Here is a 17,889-nt window from a genome sequence, read left to right as displayed (position 1 = left end):
TTTTTTTTTTTTTTTTTTTTAAAGATTTACTAGGAATGTACTGTACCTTTTTGCAGTTTCCGTATGATACAGAGCTGCTGATGCCAAGTAAAGATCTGATGATCGATCAATAAGCTGCATTCCACTTTCAGGGAAATGTGTAAGGCAGCGTTGCTTTCCTAACAGATAAATAGACCCACAAATGTATTAGTGCAATAATAACTGTCAACGGGACTGAAGCTAATAATAATAAGAGGTCAACACAGCAGGCTGCCCTGCATATTTTGATGTGGCCGATTTTATGTTGGATGCGTTTCTTGATGCAACCCCCAAGGGATGTTGTTTCTGGTCTAGAATGGGGGATTTAGGTGGTTTATTACTCATTGCTATAGGACATCTTTTACTTAAAAAAAGACATCAGTGAACCACACTGGGGGACATGTTCAGTCAATACTCAGTATGCAGCCACTGTAGTTTATCTTGACTCAATTTCACATACATCGTTATCAATAAATACTATAGTATAGCACTGAATGGATCTGGCCTGGAATATGGTCTCCAATAGGAGCTCAGTGTTTCTCTGTTTGATTAATGTTTGCCAACACTATAGAAGAACCACTTTGTCTTTGTCCTCCTCTCACCATTTAGACAGTAGACAGAAAGCAGACTGGGTGAGAGTTGAAGATATAAATAACTATAAACAGTGAAAGACATGCTTCTTTATTAACTGAATATGACCTCATTCACTACGCTAAGGTCATGGACTAAGTTTTTTTGTGTGTGTGTGCACGTGCACATGTTTTGTTCTAGACTGCTTGGCAGCTCACAAACAGCCCGGCATCAATGCGGTTTATGGATTGAGGGAGATTTTTCTCTTAATTGATGTCAAAGCCGTGACTCTGGTTTTTGTTGTACTCCACAAGATTCATCTTCAGCCCACCAAGTTTGTTTGAACACACACCCCCTTAGCTTCCTTTCCATTCGTCTTTGTCATGTCTTCTCCCCTTTTGCAGAGAAGATCTGGATTTGAACATCTCTCTTTGTACACAGACTCCAAAATACCTTTTTTCTTCTGCTAGAATTTACTTTTAAATGGCTACTACAGCATATCAAGTAACTGTCCTTTTTTAATCCGTAAACTGAAAATTACTGAGGACAGTGTACTGTAAAATTTCCATTGTGCTTTTCTGTTAATACCTATCATATTTTGGACTATTTTATGCTTTGGGTAAGCTGTAAACCTGGTTTGTATTAGACTCTAAAAAGAGCGTTTTGGCTGAAAAAGCAGCTCAGAGCGTCTTTTGATGTTTTTCAGATCATATCTTCTGTTCCTCTTCTGCTGAGCACCTTATACTCTGAGATTACTCAGTCACCCTTCCTGTTTGCCAGTGGGGGTCCTGCAGATGGGAGACAGCAGCTGTCTCTTAGATTACCTCTAAAAAGGTGCTTTAATGAAGGCTCTTCACCTCACTCAACATGCCTGCATGCACAAATGACCTGTTCAGACATTGCTTTTAGGAACACACACACTCGCAGCTTCCATCTCTAGCTTTAGATAAGATTAGGGTTAGATATGAGTTTACTTAGACCCCACGCACATTCAGTCAGTTCTTTAAACATTAAGTCCTACGTTTAAAGCACACGAAAAAAATTAATGACAACAAAAGGCAAATTAAATAAAAGTCACCCAAATTCACTCTATAATTACTTTACAACCATAAGAATAAAGTGAGCTCTATTGATTAGGGATACATGGGAGAGTTTTGAAAGTGAACGCCTTTCCTGTTCTTGTCACCAGGCCAAAAATGGATTTAAAAGACTTCCTGCAAAGATGTACCTGTGGGTGACTCCTTGGTAGTCTTAATTTTGTCACTAGCACAATCCTTGTTACCTCTGTCCTTTGTTTTTACATTTTACCATAACTGAGCAACTGTTATTAATGGCTTATGACTGTAATTACGCTCAGCCATGCCCAGCAGTTTAACCCAAATCAACCAGGAGCAGGCATATGCTGTACCACCTATGGAATTAAATCTACGCACACACATTCCTTTTCATATCTTAGTGAGGACATCTCATTGACTTAAATATGTTTTCCCTAGATGCTTACTCTAACCCTAACCCTAAGTGTCAAAAATGAATGCCTAATCTAACCCTCAGCCTAAACCTAACCATAACCTAACTGTAATGCTAAAACCACATTTTGGTTTGAAACCTACATTAAAGGTCTGGAGTTTTCCATAGTTGTTCATGGAAACTGTAAATGTGGGGTCTTGTTTTTTTCTATCAGTAATAGCAGTGTGGATGTAATTGAAGGAGGCTATTAACAGGGTACAAGACCTATCAGAAAGAGAGCAGAGGTTTTAGGAATGCCCATATCAACTATTTTTTTTAAATCCTCAAAACAAAGATTGGATTTGAGAGCAAAGCAACACCAACAAGCCTCAAAGGAAATGGCAGGCTACTAAATTGGATGATTGCAGAGTGATCTTTGTGGACTTGGCAAGATGCTGTAAAAAGGAATCCTTTAGAACATCTAGTGAGGTCAAGAACTGTCGAGGAAGTAGACATTTCATTGTCGGAGTCTGCACCCAACGCATGCCTTTTGAGAGTGTAAATACAGAGGGTCTACACCAAGATGCAAACCAGGAATAAACAGCAAAAAACATCTAAAAATGCCTGCATTGTTCTGGAAGAAAATTCTTTAGACAGATGAATGCAAGGATGACTGAAAGAAAGGGGGGAAGAAAAGAGTGTGGAGTAGAAAAGCAAAGCGTACAGTATCATCTGTCAAACATGGCAGAGTCAGTGTTATGGTATGGACATGTAGAGCTCCCAGTGGACCTGGGTCTGTTACGTTTATTGCTGATGGTACTTCTGATAGAAGCAGGAGAGTGAACTCTGAGGTTTCTGGAGTGATGGTATTTCACTGTGCAGACATAATTAAATGGTGCAAAGCTGACGGGGCTGTCCCCCATTGTATACATGAATAATAACCAAAAACATAATGCAAAAGAACCCCAATACCTCCTCAAGATAAAGAAATGTAACATTTTTAAATGTCTAAATCAGTCAACTCAACAGATCCTGCTTTACATTCACTAAAGATAAAACTAAAAGTTTCAGATAGTTTGGAGGTTTTAAAATCATCAAAAAAATTGTATAGTTATGTCAGTTTGTTACTTTTGAGCCACTTAATCTAAATGTTTAAGGAACTATTTTTAGTAAACCCTTTGAATTAAAGCAAAAAGTTTTGTCAAATCACGATTGCTGTATTTCTCATTAATTTGCTGATGTACATAAGAACAATTGTATCAGATGTGTGACTGTGCAAACACTGTCTGTCTGTAATAGCTCAGGTATATAGTCACTCCATTTTTACTTCTCCCACAGCAATTATCTCCATGTACACACAGACACACACTCACAGAGAGAAGCTTCCTTGGGGCTCATATGATCTCAGAGTGCTTTTGCCCTTCTAGAGTGACATCTCACACTTTTGTCCCATCGATACTGACGCACAGTGATGTCACCCAAAAGTGCGAGAGCTGAAATCTAATTCTAGACACACACATGCACACACACACAAACACACATAACCTGCGAAAGAGTGGTTGCTTTGCCGCTGTGATGAAGGTGAAGCTCGGTTTGGGTTCAGGGCAAAAGTGTTTCTCCCTCATTTCCCACCATTGCTATATGTCTTTGCGCTTGTTCTTCACGTTCTATCCAATGCTCTTTGTTCTTCGCTATTTTCTGTCAGTGGACCCCTACCCTGCAGGCACCAACTCAGCTAAGCTTGTGATGAGGGAAATGGAGGAGGTAGCTGTGGAGGTGGTAAGGGTCTTTATTAAACAAACAGTGAAGGGCTGTGGAGGCTCCATTGAAACCTGGAGCCGGAATGGGGACGCGACTGAAAGAGCAGCACTTCCTAATGAACTCGAGTGGCCCATAGAAGCAACGGCCTTTTCACAGAAGCCAAGAAGGACAAAGTGTCAAAACAAGCCCGGCCCCTTTTCGTTCAGAGGGGCTACACGCCGCCTTTTGACTCTGTGGAGTGTGGGCATCTGAAGCGGAGGCCATGAGGAGAAAGGAGGAGGAGGCAGAATGTACTTGTTAAAACAATGGGCCCTTAAATCAAGCACCTCTCCTTGCCTCTCTTCTTTTCCTCAGCTCCCCTTCTAATATCGCCTCAGCTTCCAATTAGACCTGCTCTTGCACAAGCAATTGAAAGCCCCCATATATCGCAGGGGCCTCAGAGGAGAGGCTTTGCATCTCTGTAGCAGTGTTGCCTCTATGAAAAGTCTTAGTATTCAGAGGAGAGCTCTGTTTGGGCTCCTCAAAGCACTCAATCTGCCACTAGGGACTTGTGTACCATCATGTCCTCTCCGTTCACCGCCTCTACTTTGCTGTCTTCCTTCTTTTCTGTACCTCTCCACCCCCTCTATTCCTCTTCTCTCCCTCTTCTTTCCACTCTCAGCCAAAACTCTTTTCTTCTTCTTGTGACCCCTCCATTCCTCCTCCATGCTTGGCTGCTTGCGGGGCTGGGACAGGAGCCGCGCACTGCCGGGCCCCGAGTTGTTTAGCCATGGATGAAAAGCGGAGACAAATATGTCTGTGGTTCAAAGTCCATCCCGGCAATTACAGTGACTGATTAAAGAGTTGGCCTACACACAGGCAGCTATGTATAATACTACAACTCCCACTCTGTTTCATAACAACGCCATCAGAATAGAGCTGAGCTTAGCAGGGCCTGATAACGGGCCTTGTTTACCGTGCGCTGATTGAGAGTCAGTGCCATAAAAGTCTGCTATTGTTTTATGGACAGAGTTTATAATAAGTAGCAGACAGTGTTGTATTCATGTTTATTACATTTACAGACTGGTAAAAAATAAACAGGGCTAAAGGACTGTTGAGGCAACGGTGGCTTAACCGTTGCTGAAGCAAACAGTCAAATCACAGCTCAAATGTAAACTCATGCCTGCTTTTTGTGGAAACTGTGAGACATTCGTTGGAATTATATGTGGCACTTGCTATGCTTAAAGTAGCAATACATTATTCAGTAGCAGAGTAATCCTCATTTGACCCACTGTCTGTCGGTAGGCATGCATGATTGTGTTTGCTACACAAAGTGTCAGATGAACATGTTTCTTCTCTCACCAAACACTGAAAGCTTTCTCACAAATAAAGGCTGTCTGTCTCGGTGTTGTCTGCTTGCAAGGTTGCACTTGGATTTCTGATTTAACTTGCACCTCCCTGTCTTAATCACATGCATTGAATGTCTCGAATGAAGCAGTGTGATTACAACAGGGGTCAACAAGAGCTAAAGGAATGTTTGAAAAGTCAAGCCTGTCAAGGCTTTTGAAGCTCAGATGTCTGTATCGAAGTGATATGATACTGATGTATTAAAGTGATTTGGCTCATACTTGTTGGGAAGGTTAAATTTCATGTGAATGTCTATCTTGGAGTTCTGGCTTTTTATTTTTATATGTCTTGACTATAATGTTGCTTTCAAAACGAAGGAAAATTTACAGAGATTTTTGTGTCGGCTGCCAAACAGTATTGTACTGATGGGCCACATTATTGGAAAATCCTGGAAAAAAAAATCATAAGTAAACAATGGAGTTTTGAAAAACAGAGAATTGCAAATCTTTTTGGTGCCTTGTACTTTTAAATGTATTTTGAAAAGTTCAATAGATGGATCACAGCCCATATATTTTGTCATTTAAAAAAAAAAAAGAAAAGGCATAGACATACAGGAAGAATAAAAGAGAGCTGAGAGCTACGGTAGCACTCCCAGGGGCCAAAGTTATCGTTTAGGCCATGAGCCAAAATTAATGGAAGAGTATAACAAGAAAAGCAACAACAACAAAACTCCCATCCAGAACCAGGGGAGCCATCTGCCTGAATGGTAGTGAACTGAAGCGGGCCATAACAATATTCTGCTGAGAGTCGACACTAATTGGGTCAGCATGATTTTCCACTTTTGTTGCTAGGTGGTTGATCTATGGGGTTTCTATTCTGAGAATCGCCTACTAAAGTTATTGCGTTGGCCATCAAGAGACAAATCAGTCTATGTTGGGCAAAGTCCATCGTCTCACATTGTCCTCATTTTAACTTAGCTCACATTTATTTTAGAGATCTTGTTCCATATCAGTCGTGGCCCAAAAGGGTTCTCTAAAAGACTTGCTTGACTTTGTCTTTCGTAATTTTTGTGTATATATGGCCTTCAACCCGGGAGGCCTTGGGCTTGTGTGCCTGTGTTCTTTCGACAGAAATGGCAATGACGCTACAAGCCCATATGGGCATAATTGTTGTTTTATATGAGAACTAAGGATTTGATTGCTGGTCCAACTTGATTGTTGCTGGTAACAGTGATGGGTTATGTGGTTTTATTAAAGCCAATCCTTATAGTATATCTGCATTCACGACAATGGTTTTTTTCATGCCATTTCCTGCATGGACAAAGGAAGACATGAGTATCGCTTTGGTGCCAGATTACTAGAGTGTCCATAGTTACTAAGCTATGAAGTCATTGGGAATAGAGCAGATACAATTTTGGGGTCCACATCACAGACTGTTGGTAAAATATGTAGTCATTGTGGCAGCCCTGATTGTTCTGGCCTCCATGTTTTGAAGACTCGATATTAGCATTTGACTGCCACTATTTTGCTCATTTGGAGCCAGAAGTGACCACATATGGACTAGGAGGTGGAGAGCTAAGTTGTCAGCTAAGGCTAGAATATTGCACCTATAAACTCTGCAACACACAGAAACACGTATCTGCGAATCAGTTCTAAGAAAAAGACTGTCCCTGGGCCTCTTTTGTTCTGTTGTTGCTCCGCCAGCCGAAGAGCCGAAGTGAAACTGAGTGTTAAACAACTGAAAACACTGCAGCCACTGTCTGTACTCTTGATATTGTATTTTTTCTTTTTATCTTTGATGGTTTTTTTTTTTGTTGTTGTTGTTGTTGTTGTTTTGTTCCGTTGTTGTGCCCTTCTGTGTTCCGGCCCACTTGTCAGCAAATCAGCATTCAACCGACGCACATCATCCATGCTGAGCAATGTGAAGTTAGGATTTTGGAGTTTGCGGTGATTGCAAACACCTCTCTGTGGGCAAATGCATCACAAATGGTCACAATTGCAGTAGCTTCAATTAAGCATAAAGCATAGCCAGGACTGGACTCAGTCCTATTGAATGGAGCAGCATGCAAGACTGTTTTAAGACGATGGTTAGTGTCCAGAGTTGTACATTGATTTTTCAGTCTTTATCCAAGTTTGTTAGTCGGATGGCTTCAATCTCACCAAGAGGCACAACTGTTACCATACAGACCACACTGAAATGAATTGCCCAGTCATCAAATTTCATTTCAAAGGTTGATTTTTGTTGGATTTTGTCGAGTTTGTTGTGCATGCAATATTAAGGTATTTAAATACTGGTTATACATATGACCCAGATCAGCTAAAAGCACACGCTATACACACATGTCCATGCCTTGCTATTAATCTCATCTCTCTTACCTGCTTCTATACTACAATTGGTAACAAGACTGGAATTGTAGCCCGGGGTCTTTAGCCTTCAACCTAAGGACTGTATACAGTGGCTTGTGGAACTTAAATTTCCTGCAGAGTGTGTTCACTTGATATAAACAGCATTTAGAGAAAACTTCTAAAGAGCTCCTGACAATATCAGTCAGCGGCCCTTGTGACTGCGTGTCCTCCCGCTGACGACTTTAGATGCTCGACTGATTGCTGTAACCTTGGAAGCTAAACGAAGACAAAAGCACGTTTTAGAGCGGTGTTTAAAAAAACACACTTGCTTCTGAAAATGCTCATATAATAGGGTTGCTGTTTGGTCCTTTTTCAGTTAGAGCAGTGGAAAAGGCTCAAGGCTTTTTACTCTTTGCAGTACTCATAATAACTTTTCATTAACTTTACGCTCAGCTTTAGGTGCATGGGTGGACTCTGAGATGAGCTTAATCCTGTAGCAGGGAGAGAAAGGTCACGACATGTGGCTTTAGGAAATCAGAGGTGTCTCCTTCCTGTACATTTGCATTCATTCATAGCAAATCCTCGACAGGTGCTGCATCTCAAATGTGAGTCTCTCTCATGCCGCTTGCATTTGCCTCTGTTGTGTTCATTTTTATGTTATGGGTGTGTGCGTGTATGTGAGACAGGTGCCAGGGTGCAGTCTTATTGCCCAGCAGTTGCGGGAATAAAAAGGTTCAGCTGGTGCCTGGTGATCGTCGTCCAGCCCTTAGATATGTGCCTCTGGCAGAGTGCCACAAAAACATACTCACACCAGCTAGGAACCACTCAACTCAGCCTGTTGATTGTAATAAATGCGCATATGTACCCCCAACATCTCCCCCCCTGTTGTTTGCCTTCGTCTCTGGTGCCACAGCTGAAGCTGGCACCCCTCATACGGCCGTTCCCCTCGGGCGTTAAGGTGGATACTGTCATCAAGCTGAGTGGTGCCAGTTCCTTTTATAATTGGATTTAGTGTTGGCTCTCTTCTGCCACCCCAGCCGGATAGAATTGATTTATGAGTGAGGCCTGCGAGTTTGTATGTGACGGAGCCATACAAGCAGTCTACTGCTCTGACGGCTTTGTTCTCTGCTAGCTTCCCCTCTGACACCAAGCTGTGTGGCGCTGTGACTTCTACTAATTTAGATTAGCAAATGTGATATAATTTTATTACTCATTCTTATCTGATAAGCTGATTAGAAGTCAGTTTTAGTTGTTCTGCTGGCCCTGTTTTTTCGAACTAGCCAAGGAGCAGATGTTTAGATTTTGGGATGAGACTGTTTTTATTTTATTTTTTGAAACAAATGAATCAGAATGTCAAATCCAATTTCAAACCTATTCGAGATTTTCTTTTTAACCACATTTAAAATGAACTAGCTATTGGAATGAAACCCTTGTGACCATTTCGGTGTCTACTTGAAGGCTTGATGCTACACAGTCTCTCAAATGCCACTTGCATACTGCCCCCACTACCCACTCGGGCTCAGGTGTAGGGTGTCAGCACCCTGCCTCCTCCTCTTCCTGCCTCGGGGATTTTGGGTGAAGGCTATTCTTGACGGAGGAGTGTGCTTGATCATTTCCCCCCCCCCCCCCGGCCCCCCTTGTGCACAAATGCGCTCTTCCCCCGCATCGAGTGACCTGTCCCCCTTCCAAGGAGGACGCAGAGGTTATGTGCCTCCAGGATGCACAAACACCTGTCTGACCACTTAGGCAGCACAGAAACGGCCCAGGAATGCAAACAAATCCTCCCCCTACCCTTGAACTGCTTCTAACCTCTGCTCGTGTTCAGGAAGGGAGCGGCGGTCAGGATGATGGGTGGATGCTGTACCTGTCATCTACCTTCTGGTGCCTTCTCAGTAGGAGCAACTGGAGTGTGAAATGTCCTTCATGCGGCCCAGTGTAGGTTGGAGTCAATTCTTCCGTATCATTTTGCTTCACAGCTGTTACTCCAGCACAAAAATACACAGTGGTGTGGTCGGCACCAGCAAGAATTAGGAATGGTGTTTGCAGCATGAAGAGATGAGCCATGGCTTTTGTAGAACTCTCACTTGATATGCGAATAATATCCTGGATGGGCCTCTGCTATTTTGGCCCAGCTACACTTCATCTGATACTCCTTGATCTTTGATCACTAATAAATGGAAAGTTGACCTAAATAACTTCACAGAGAACAAAGGCAGCGAGAACCTGAAATAACCTGTTTTTAATTCAAATAATTAGTTTTTGTGTCTCTTCTCAGCAAGAAGAGACACACATATGTCGGTCAGGTCATATGGTATGAGACACAAAAATGGTAGTTTTTCCATTTCCTTAATTCCTTTTTTTTACCCGAACGGACTACTGACAGAGCACTGAGATAAAAAGTAAGACAATGTCCAGGGGACATCAAGTGCTGACCTCGTGCTCTTTATCAGCCAGACGGCTCAGGGCTCGCTGCTCTGCAACAGAGCCACCATTCAGTGCAGCGTCAGACTGGCTAACGCCGATGCAACACATGATGCACCACTAATTTGTTCAGATCCAATTGAAACGTGCAACATTGTACAGAGAGTATGAAGGAAGTGCTTCAGACCAAATTAGGACCTAATCCTTTTGTCATTCCATGTTTTCAGCTAGCGGTGATTATTTGTTTTGAAACAAAACTGGTGTATTTATTTAGCAAATGGTAATGTTCAGCAATTGATTTTATGTTCTTTATACCGTTTAGGCTTACAGTTGTCTTAGTTTTCCTCTTGAAGAGAAGGAGCCCAGGCATGTTGAATTCAGCAGTGCTCTGTTGTGTTCTTCCTGAGAACAATGCTTGCACTAATTGTGATGAATAGCAGGAGAGAAGTGCTGATGCTTTCTTGTCAAACTACTCTTGATCCAAACACTTTTAGTTAAAATACAACACGTCCTGTTCTGCTGCTGCCCGGTCTATTAAAATGTTCGACAAGTCTATTAAATAGTATTTAAAGTCAAAAAGTCAAAAAGAAAAAAATCATTCACAACACACATCAACATCTCTTTACTTGTCTCATTGTTTTAGTGCTTTGAAAGGCTGCTGACCTATCAAGCAGTTTAGTTTTTCTAAAGATCGGCTTAACTTGGATCACTTTGCAGAAAAGCATTATGGGTCAGCGAGACCAAAGAATAGTGACATGAAAGCAGCTACATCAAATATGCTTCCCATTCTGCACTGAAATTGCTTTATCTTTCCTAAAGACAAGTGTGCTGCTGCTGCTGCTCCTGTTAAAAGCAGCAGCAGCAGCTCAGGATGTCTGTGCCAGCGCTGAGTCACGGACAACTTAATGGTGTTGTGCCCTGTTTACTGTGTTTACAATGTCCTTGCAGATATTTCCATTCCTCTGGGAGAGAAGAAGCGCTTCTTATCTGCAGAGCAATGGCACTAGAAAGGGAGAGAGAGTGCGAAAGCGAGATGCAGGCTGGGGGAGGCGAAGGGGTGAACATCAAAAGGAAGAGATGCTAAATATACTCATCCCTTTTTTTTGGCTCTACATGTGCATCTATATCTCAGTGTGTGGGCTTCACGAGAGGAAGCTGAACCATCAACGTGTAACTGATTCACTCCGCTGAGAGGTTCTCGACATAGAAGCGTTTCCGCCGTAAGGTGCCTTTTTGAGTAGGAATTGATTTCTAATTCAGTGTTGGATTCAACCTGCACATAACACAGCTGCAATACTAGCTTCTTACCAGGCTGTGTTGTGCTTTAGTTTACGGTCTTCCATTTACTTTGAAATATAAATAGGTTTATTATTCTTGATAGTTTTTTATAACCACTACAGATGTGGCTCTGTCAGACAGCACCGGACGAACTGTCAAGTATTGAAGTGATGATATATAGTAAACCCCAAAAGAAATCAGAAAAATTGAAGGTGAACGAAGGGTAAGAGTAAGTGCCTCACCTGTGATTCTTAGCTGTTATTTATTGAGTTTCTTTCTCTTCCCTGTCTCCTATCCAGCCACTTGATTATTTCCTTATCCAACACACACACACACACACACACACACACACACACACACACACACACACACACACACACCTCTTCTAACACACATTTGACTTTGCCAAAGGCTAATCTGAGCTATTTCCAACCACGTCTTATATTTGGTAACCCTTGCAGGAACATTGGGACAGCACCATGGGGTGACTTGGGGATGAGGGACAGCAACACTGATAGAGTACCATGAATGTTATCGGCCATACTGGACTTGGGCTTGAACGTAGCTTAGATTTAAGCAGTAGTTGGCACTGAAAAGAAGATTGGAGCTTTGCCAGAGTTTCTCAGTTGAGTCTGACTGTCTGGTCCTTGATGTAACCTTGACTGCTCTGGAGCTTGCTTTACCGGCAGACCTCAAGTTCTAGATCTGTTCCAAGCCAGGAACAACTGCGCCAGACTGTCATGCCCAGACAAGAGTTTCTGACTCCAGCATGGCCTTACCTCATGGCCCCTGGGGCTGGATGCTGATGCTATGGGACCAAGAAGACTGATAGCTGAAGTGCAAGAATGAGGAAATGTTCCAATGACGGTAGCTGAGGTCGGAGATCTTCTGTTTTTTTTGTCTGATACACCAGAATTATCATGCATGATTCTCAAAGCAGCAACTCATTCAGTTTGGCTCAGTTTTTAACTCATTGGAAGCAAGCGGGTGCCTCTGGCAGTTTTTTCCTTTGTTGTCTGTGAGCAGCCAGCTGTTTATAGACTTTCTTCGCCTCTGTCTGTAGTCTTGTCAGAGGGCTGTTTTTCCCCTTAGTGAAGGCTCAGTGTTGCTTGTGGGACTGTCAGATCTTTAGAGGTTGACCTCTCCAAAACACTGGGTTGGACTCGGACACAGCTACGGTCATTGTGCTGGCAGTTAATGATTTTGCCCCTCCATTTTCACCCCCGGTCTCCTTCAGTTCCGCTTTCTCCTTTATAGACCCAGGAAATGGCTGCCCCAAATGAACGTAACTTCCAGGTCAGTGGACGTGGGGTGAGTGGGTCACGTTTGGGTTGTGGCAGTCATAAAACGAACGACATGGCAACTTTTTTTGTGTTGCTTGAATTTGGGAGCCTTTTGTGGTGAGCGCACACACACACACGCAACCACATGGGCAGATGTGCGTTGCACGTGCATAAAAATATAGGAACGTGGGTTTCTTAGGATTCAGAGCTGAGAGAACATGTGCGCCCGGCTCTCGACTTATGTTGATCTTTTTTGAGGTTTTCTTTCCACTCAGTCTACTTTTCTGCCCTCTTCTCTTCCTCCTGTTAGTTTTTTGCCCCCGCATACTTCTTTTCTGGATCTATCTCCTTGTCTTCGTCTCATTGCTAAGCAACAATGGCAGCCATGACAGATCTCTGCTTTGGCTCACACAGTGTCACATCTGACTTTAGCCAACCCCTCCTTCTTTCCCTCATAAACACACATATACACCCACATGCTATACAACCTAGTGCCATGCTGGTTTATGATTCTGAAACCCACCCCCACCCACAAAACGGCTCCCTAGTCAGCACCCCCCACACTAAGGTGACAGGAGTGAAGCGTCCAGCTGGATGGAGCTGTTGTGGTGCTCTCCTCAGGGCTTTGATCTTTTGCCCTTCATCCCCCAAAGCATTGCCTGCCCTGCCAGCCTGGAGAGGGGCTGGGTCATTTCTTGATTTAGCACTGCACAGGGGACAGAGGCCCGAGGAGGCAAAAGTGTTGGAGAGATGTGACGCATACTTGTGCCGGGTTTTGCGACAGCTGGGACAAGGTGGAGGCCCTTTTTCTAGATCATCCGTCCCCTGTGCCCCACCAGCCAAGGCAGCCTTCCCTGCCTTAACGTCCCCCTAGCCAGCACTCACTCTTGGCTCCTCTTAGCTCGACAGCACAGACTCATTGTTTTTAAGCCTCCCTTCGGTCTCTGGGGAGAAGAGGGAGAAGGCTGAGGCTCCCTCTCTCTCTCTTTCCTCGGTACCCCTTGATCCCGGCCCCATTTTTTAAAGCTTTAAGACTGACCTGTCAGCCACTCTCTCTTCCCCAGAGTCAATGTAGGCCGGCCCCCTTAAAGAGCCATCCGCATCGGCCTTCTGTTTGAACAGGCCCCACCAAAAGACCCCTTGTGCTGCCCTTTGTGTGCACATAAATAAGATCAGAGTTAAAGTCCCTGTGCTCTTGTGTGCAGAGACGGATCCTGTGGGCTAGGAGGACTAATGCCGCTTGGCAGGCCCATTGATCCCAAAGCTCCTCCCAGGACGTTGACCAGCTTTGCAAATGCCCTGATGGCTGATATGCTACTTGGAGCTTATGGATGCATACACTTTTAGCTGGTAGCTCCGGTGTTAATCTTGGGTGGTTTGACAATGTAACATAAGTGTGTCTTTTTCTCCATTATTTATGTCAGACTGGCTCTGGACAGCGTCAGTGCGAAATGACATTAGTTTTCTAGGATTTCATTGCCTTACAGTTTTTTATAAATAAAATAATGTAAAAAAAAAACCCTGAATAATACATATAGCCAGGTAGAAGATTTTTTTTTTTACCCTGTATTCCACCTAGACACACAAACCGTAACTATATGTGCTTCAACATTGATGCAGTATTTGTATTATTAATGTTATGACTGAAATCCTTACACTAGCTTAAGCTAAATCCCCTGGCAGACCATCAAGCACATCAAATCTCAGTGTATTCCCAAAGCCATGGCCTTCTCCGGGAAGCTGCTGCAGTCTAAATCAGCCTAGATTTATAGCAGGTCTTGGCTGGAACACAGCTCTGCTTAAACAATCGTCTCTCTTGTAACTGAAGAGGCAAATAAAAAAGAGATGGGCTACTCTGCTGGCGTCAGGATGAGATGTCCTAAAGCTGGAGGCCACTGCATGTCTGTTCGATGAGGGGAAAAAAACATAGCCAGTGCTATAAAACTGCGGTCTTTACTCTTTGACGACGCACTAAGGAACGAGTAAGGAATAATTGAGCCAGGGTCAGAGAGGAGGAACTTGAACGCTGAAGAGAATAACAAATAGAGCAAGGTTAAAGGTCCAGTTGGTGCAGAAGGCAGAGAAAAACCAACTGAAAGAGAGGAATAGAATAGCCCTTTATTGTCATTGTACATGTACGATGAAATTATGGAAAGGCCAAAGGGCCTGCGAAGAGACGAAGGGAAAAGTTTATCAAGGCAAACCGTTACGAGGGGATTAGTTGAGGGGAAGTTGCGCTTATACACTATCAGTGGCAGCTTAGTTAACTAAGTTCAAAGATGCTGAGCCCTGAGCTGGTATTTGTAGAGAAGTCTACAGTACGCACATTGAAGAACAAAAAGAGGCCAAATTATGAAATCTTGGAAGAAGTTGTGTTCTTGTCCAAAGTCGTTCTTGTGTTTTTTGCCCAGTGCTCCTCATTGTAGTGTCTCTACGCTTCCTAGAAAGCACTCAGGGCAGGACTGTGATTGTTTCCTCTGTTGGTGTTGGTGAAGTTTGTATACTGTAGGTAACTGCCAGGCTGTAGGAGTGCAAATGTGACCAAGGAGTTCTTGCAGCATTATTTTTATACTTTCCCTTAACAATCACAGGAAATAACGCCAAATATTTGCATCAGGCATAACACTTCAGAATACTGTGTATTGTGAAAATGTGATATAATCAGAGGTTAAAAAAATAAAAACAAACTATTAAAAAACCCTATGTATTTGCAATGTGTGCCCAAGCACAGAAAAACGTGTCATTGTGGAACAAACGTCTAGCATGATGTCAGGGGATATCATGTTTCCTCTGGCGGTCTGCTCTGGGTCCAAATCCCCCTGTCATGATGATTACTTGCGTGTCAATGCGTCTGGAGCCACTGGGCCACCTGTTCTCATTCCTTCATCATCAAAATCGTGGTGGGAGCCTGGCATTGGGACAAGAGGTTGCCACTGTTTGGTGTTTTTTACAGTTTTGAAATTGTTTGAGCTGAAAACAGTAGTAGATTTGGGGTTCACCAAGTGCTCTTGACAAAGACAATGTTGTGTCAGATGTGTCAAATTAGTGTCAGATGTATTAAAAGAGCAGCAATAATAAATGTACTTACAGAAAAAGAGAGATTTATTGCTAAAGTTAGTTTAAATGTGTTTTCATGGTAAGCTCAAAAAGGCAGTGACCAATCATTTGATGTCTAAGTGGCCAAAAGATCTGAGCCGTGTCGTTTAGCAGTACGCCTTTTATTTTTTTCTAGGTGATAAACTTGGTATCAAAGTTAAGCTTAGTGATTGTATATAAGAAGAAAGTCTGCCAGATTGAGATTTTGTTTTCTGGTGAGGTGCGGCAAGATGTTTGGAGTTTTTCTAGGACCCCCCCCCCCCGCAAAAAAAGCAAACAAACAAAAAAAGCAATTTTCATGCTGACAGAGTGCCTTTAAGAGAAGAAACAATTGTTTTCCATATATCTGTGTGGGAAGGAGGTCTTTGAAAGGTGCTCTTTAATGAGTGTGAATAGAGTCATCTCTGGCTGCTTCTGTGTTTCATGTGCAACTCAACCATTTCTCCTCTCTGCCTCTAATCAATCTTCGAGCCTACCCCCCACCCTCTGTTTTTCTTTCTCCTCTCTCCTCTGTACCTCCTCGTGTGAGAGGAGGTTGGTGGCAGTGATGGTGGGGTGAAGAAAAGAAAGGGGGAGAGTGAGTGAAATACACAGAAATGAGTGCACAAAGAAGAAAAAGAGTTGCTCCACTGTTTCTTTAACATGGTTAACTGTGGTCGAGGCTGCCCGGGGTCTTTTTGTTTGGAGCCCCACCAGGCATTGTGGGAACAGCACAGCACTGCAGAGGGAAATTTATATAATCTTTTACGGGCAACATGTATCTGCTTGATGTCAGTTTTGGAGATAAAGCAGAATTGTTTTTGTCTGTGGGACACAAAATTTGGTACCACTAGTTGAACGAATTAGCCATAGTTTGTTTTTGTAAAATCTCAGCTAGCTGTTGGGTCTGAGATGTTATCTAGACACAGACAGATGACAGCATCCTTCTCTGTCTGTGTCTCAATGATGGACAGTTGTAAACAAATACACACGACAGTGGTGCAAACAGCACAGTTCAGCAGTACTTTGATCCAAAGAAGGAACGGTTGCATTTAAGCTGCGTCACAGTACACCGACCACGAGACCAGAGCAACCTGAGCAGTTCAGATATCAGTCTGCAAGGAAAGAATGCTGCAGGTGCTACCACTGCTAACTTAGGAGATGATAGCTGAAATTACCTGACACCTGCCTCTTAAAAACACTGTTTTCTGACTATTTTTGTCACTTTCAGGCAGGTCTGTTTGTCTGTGGTGCCATAGTATAGTGGTTAGACAGATTCATCTAACGTGGGAAAGATCCCTGGTGACACGAATCCAGGAAGAGCCTCTGATGTACAAATCTGCCAAAGTAAATACTTGGATCCATACACTGTGGCGAACCCTTTGTGTGGGAGGAGCTGAAATAAGCTTTAGGCTAGTTAATTAGACGATTGTGATGCTGGTTAGGTTGGTGCTCTTTTTAAATCAGTCACCATCTGTGAAGCACAAATATAACCCAACATAGTCCTGCTTCTACAAAAGTAACCTATTGTAGAAAGATGATGTCTGAGTTTTCAGATTTTTTCTTTTGTTATTGTTTATTTATTATTTGCATTCCAGTTTCTGACATATTTTTTTAAAGATGTGTGATTTATTTAAATTGTGGTTTTTGTTTTTTTTTGTTTTTTGTTTTTTTTTCCCTTTTGGGAATTACTTACCATTGTGAAAGAAATGTTCTTTACTTACTATAGTACTGCATCAGCGTTTCTCCCATTGAATTTCAGTTATGAAAGAGGAAGAGGATAACTGTTTTGTTTTCCTGGGGGTTAGCCTAGTTAGCTGCATAGTGCATGGTGGAACAACCACAATAACTGCAGGAACTCTCCATAGAAAAATTTTCTATGGAGATATAAAAAAAAAAAATGCAACGAGGGAGAGTTACAGAAACTGAAAGCAAAGTGAAAGTGAGCAGTTCTAAAGTCTACCACTTCAGCAGGTTATAAATATTAATATTTATAATAATATTGTAAACATTCCTTGTTATTAGCCCTTTAGGAGGTATTCTTGCTGGTTGTTTGGCTGGCACGGATCAATTATGAGGGATGCTGCGCTGAGGAAAAAGTTTAAGCAGCTGCATCTTCCAACCTTTCCAAAACTAAAACTCTCATTAATATGTGAATAAAGGAGTGTCTTTTTGAAACTGTCTTCTTGTTGCTCTTTACACAGGTGTATGAACTGTACAGGTAAAGCAGTGGTGTTGGTGTGATGAGCTGGATGATGTTGGTTTAGTCGAAGCTTGCTGCTCTGTGCTGGCCTCTGCCAAGCTGGAATGCTTTGAGGAGGAAAGAAGTATTATGGGGGATGGGAGTTTTGTTGGTGATCTTTCTT

At 42.7% G+C, this 17,889-nt stretch overlaps 1 protein-coding gene across 3 annotated transcripts in view; it reads left to right on the top strand.

The window, feature by feature from the left end:
• Nucleotides 1-17,889, top strand: part of lrp4 (low density lipoprotein receptor-related protein 4) — a 108,030-nt gene that overhangs the window by 6,616 nt on the left and 83,525 nt on the right. The gene's annotated exons all lie outside the window — the stretch shown is intronic.

Source organism: Pundamilia nyererei, unplaced genomic scaffold (genome assembly GCF_000239375.1).
Source record: "Pundamilia nyererei isolate P.nyererei 1_Seehausen unplaced genomic scaffold, PunNye1.0 scaffold00143, whole genome shotgun sequence".
Lineage (NCBI taxonomy): Eukaryota > Metazoa > Chordata > Actinopteri > Cichliformes > Cichlidae > Pundamilia > Pundamilia nyererei.
This window is presented reverse-complemented; position numbering and strand designations above follow the sequence as displayed.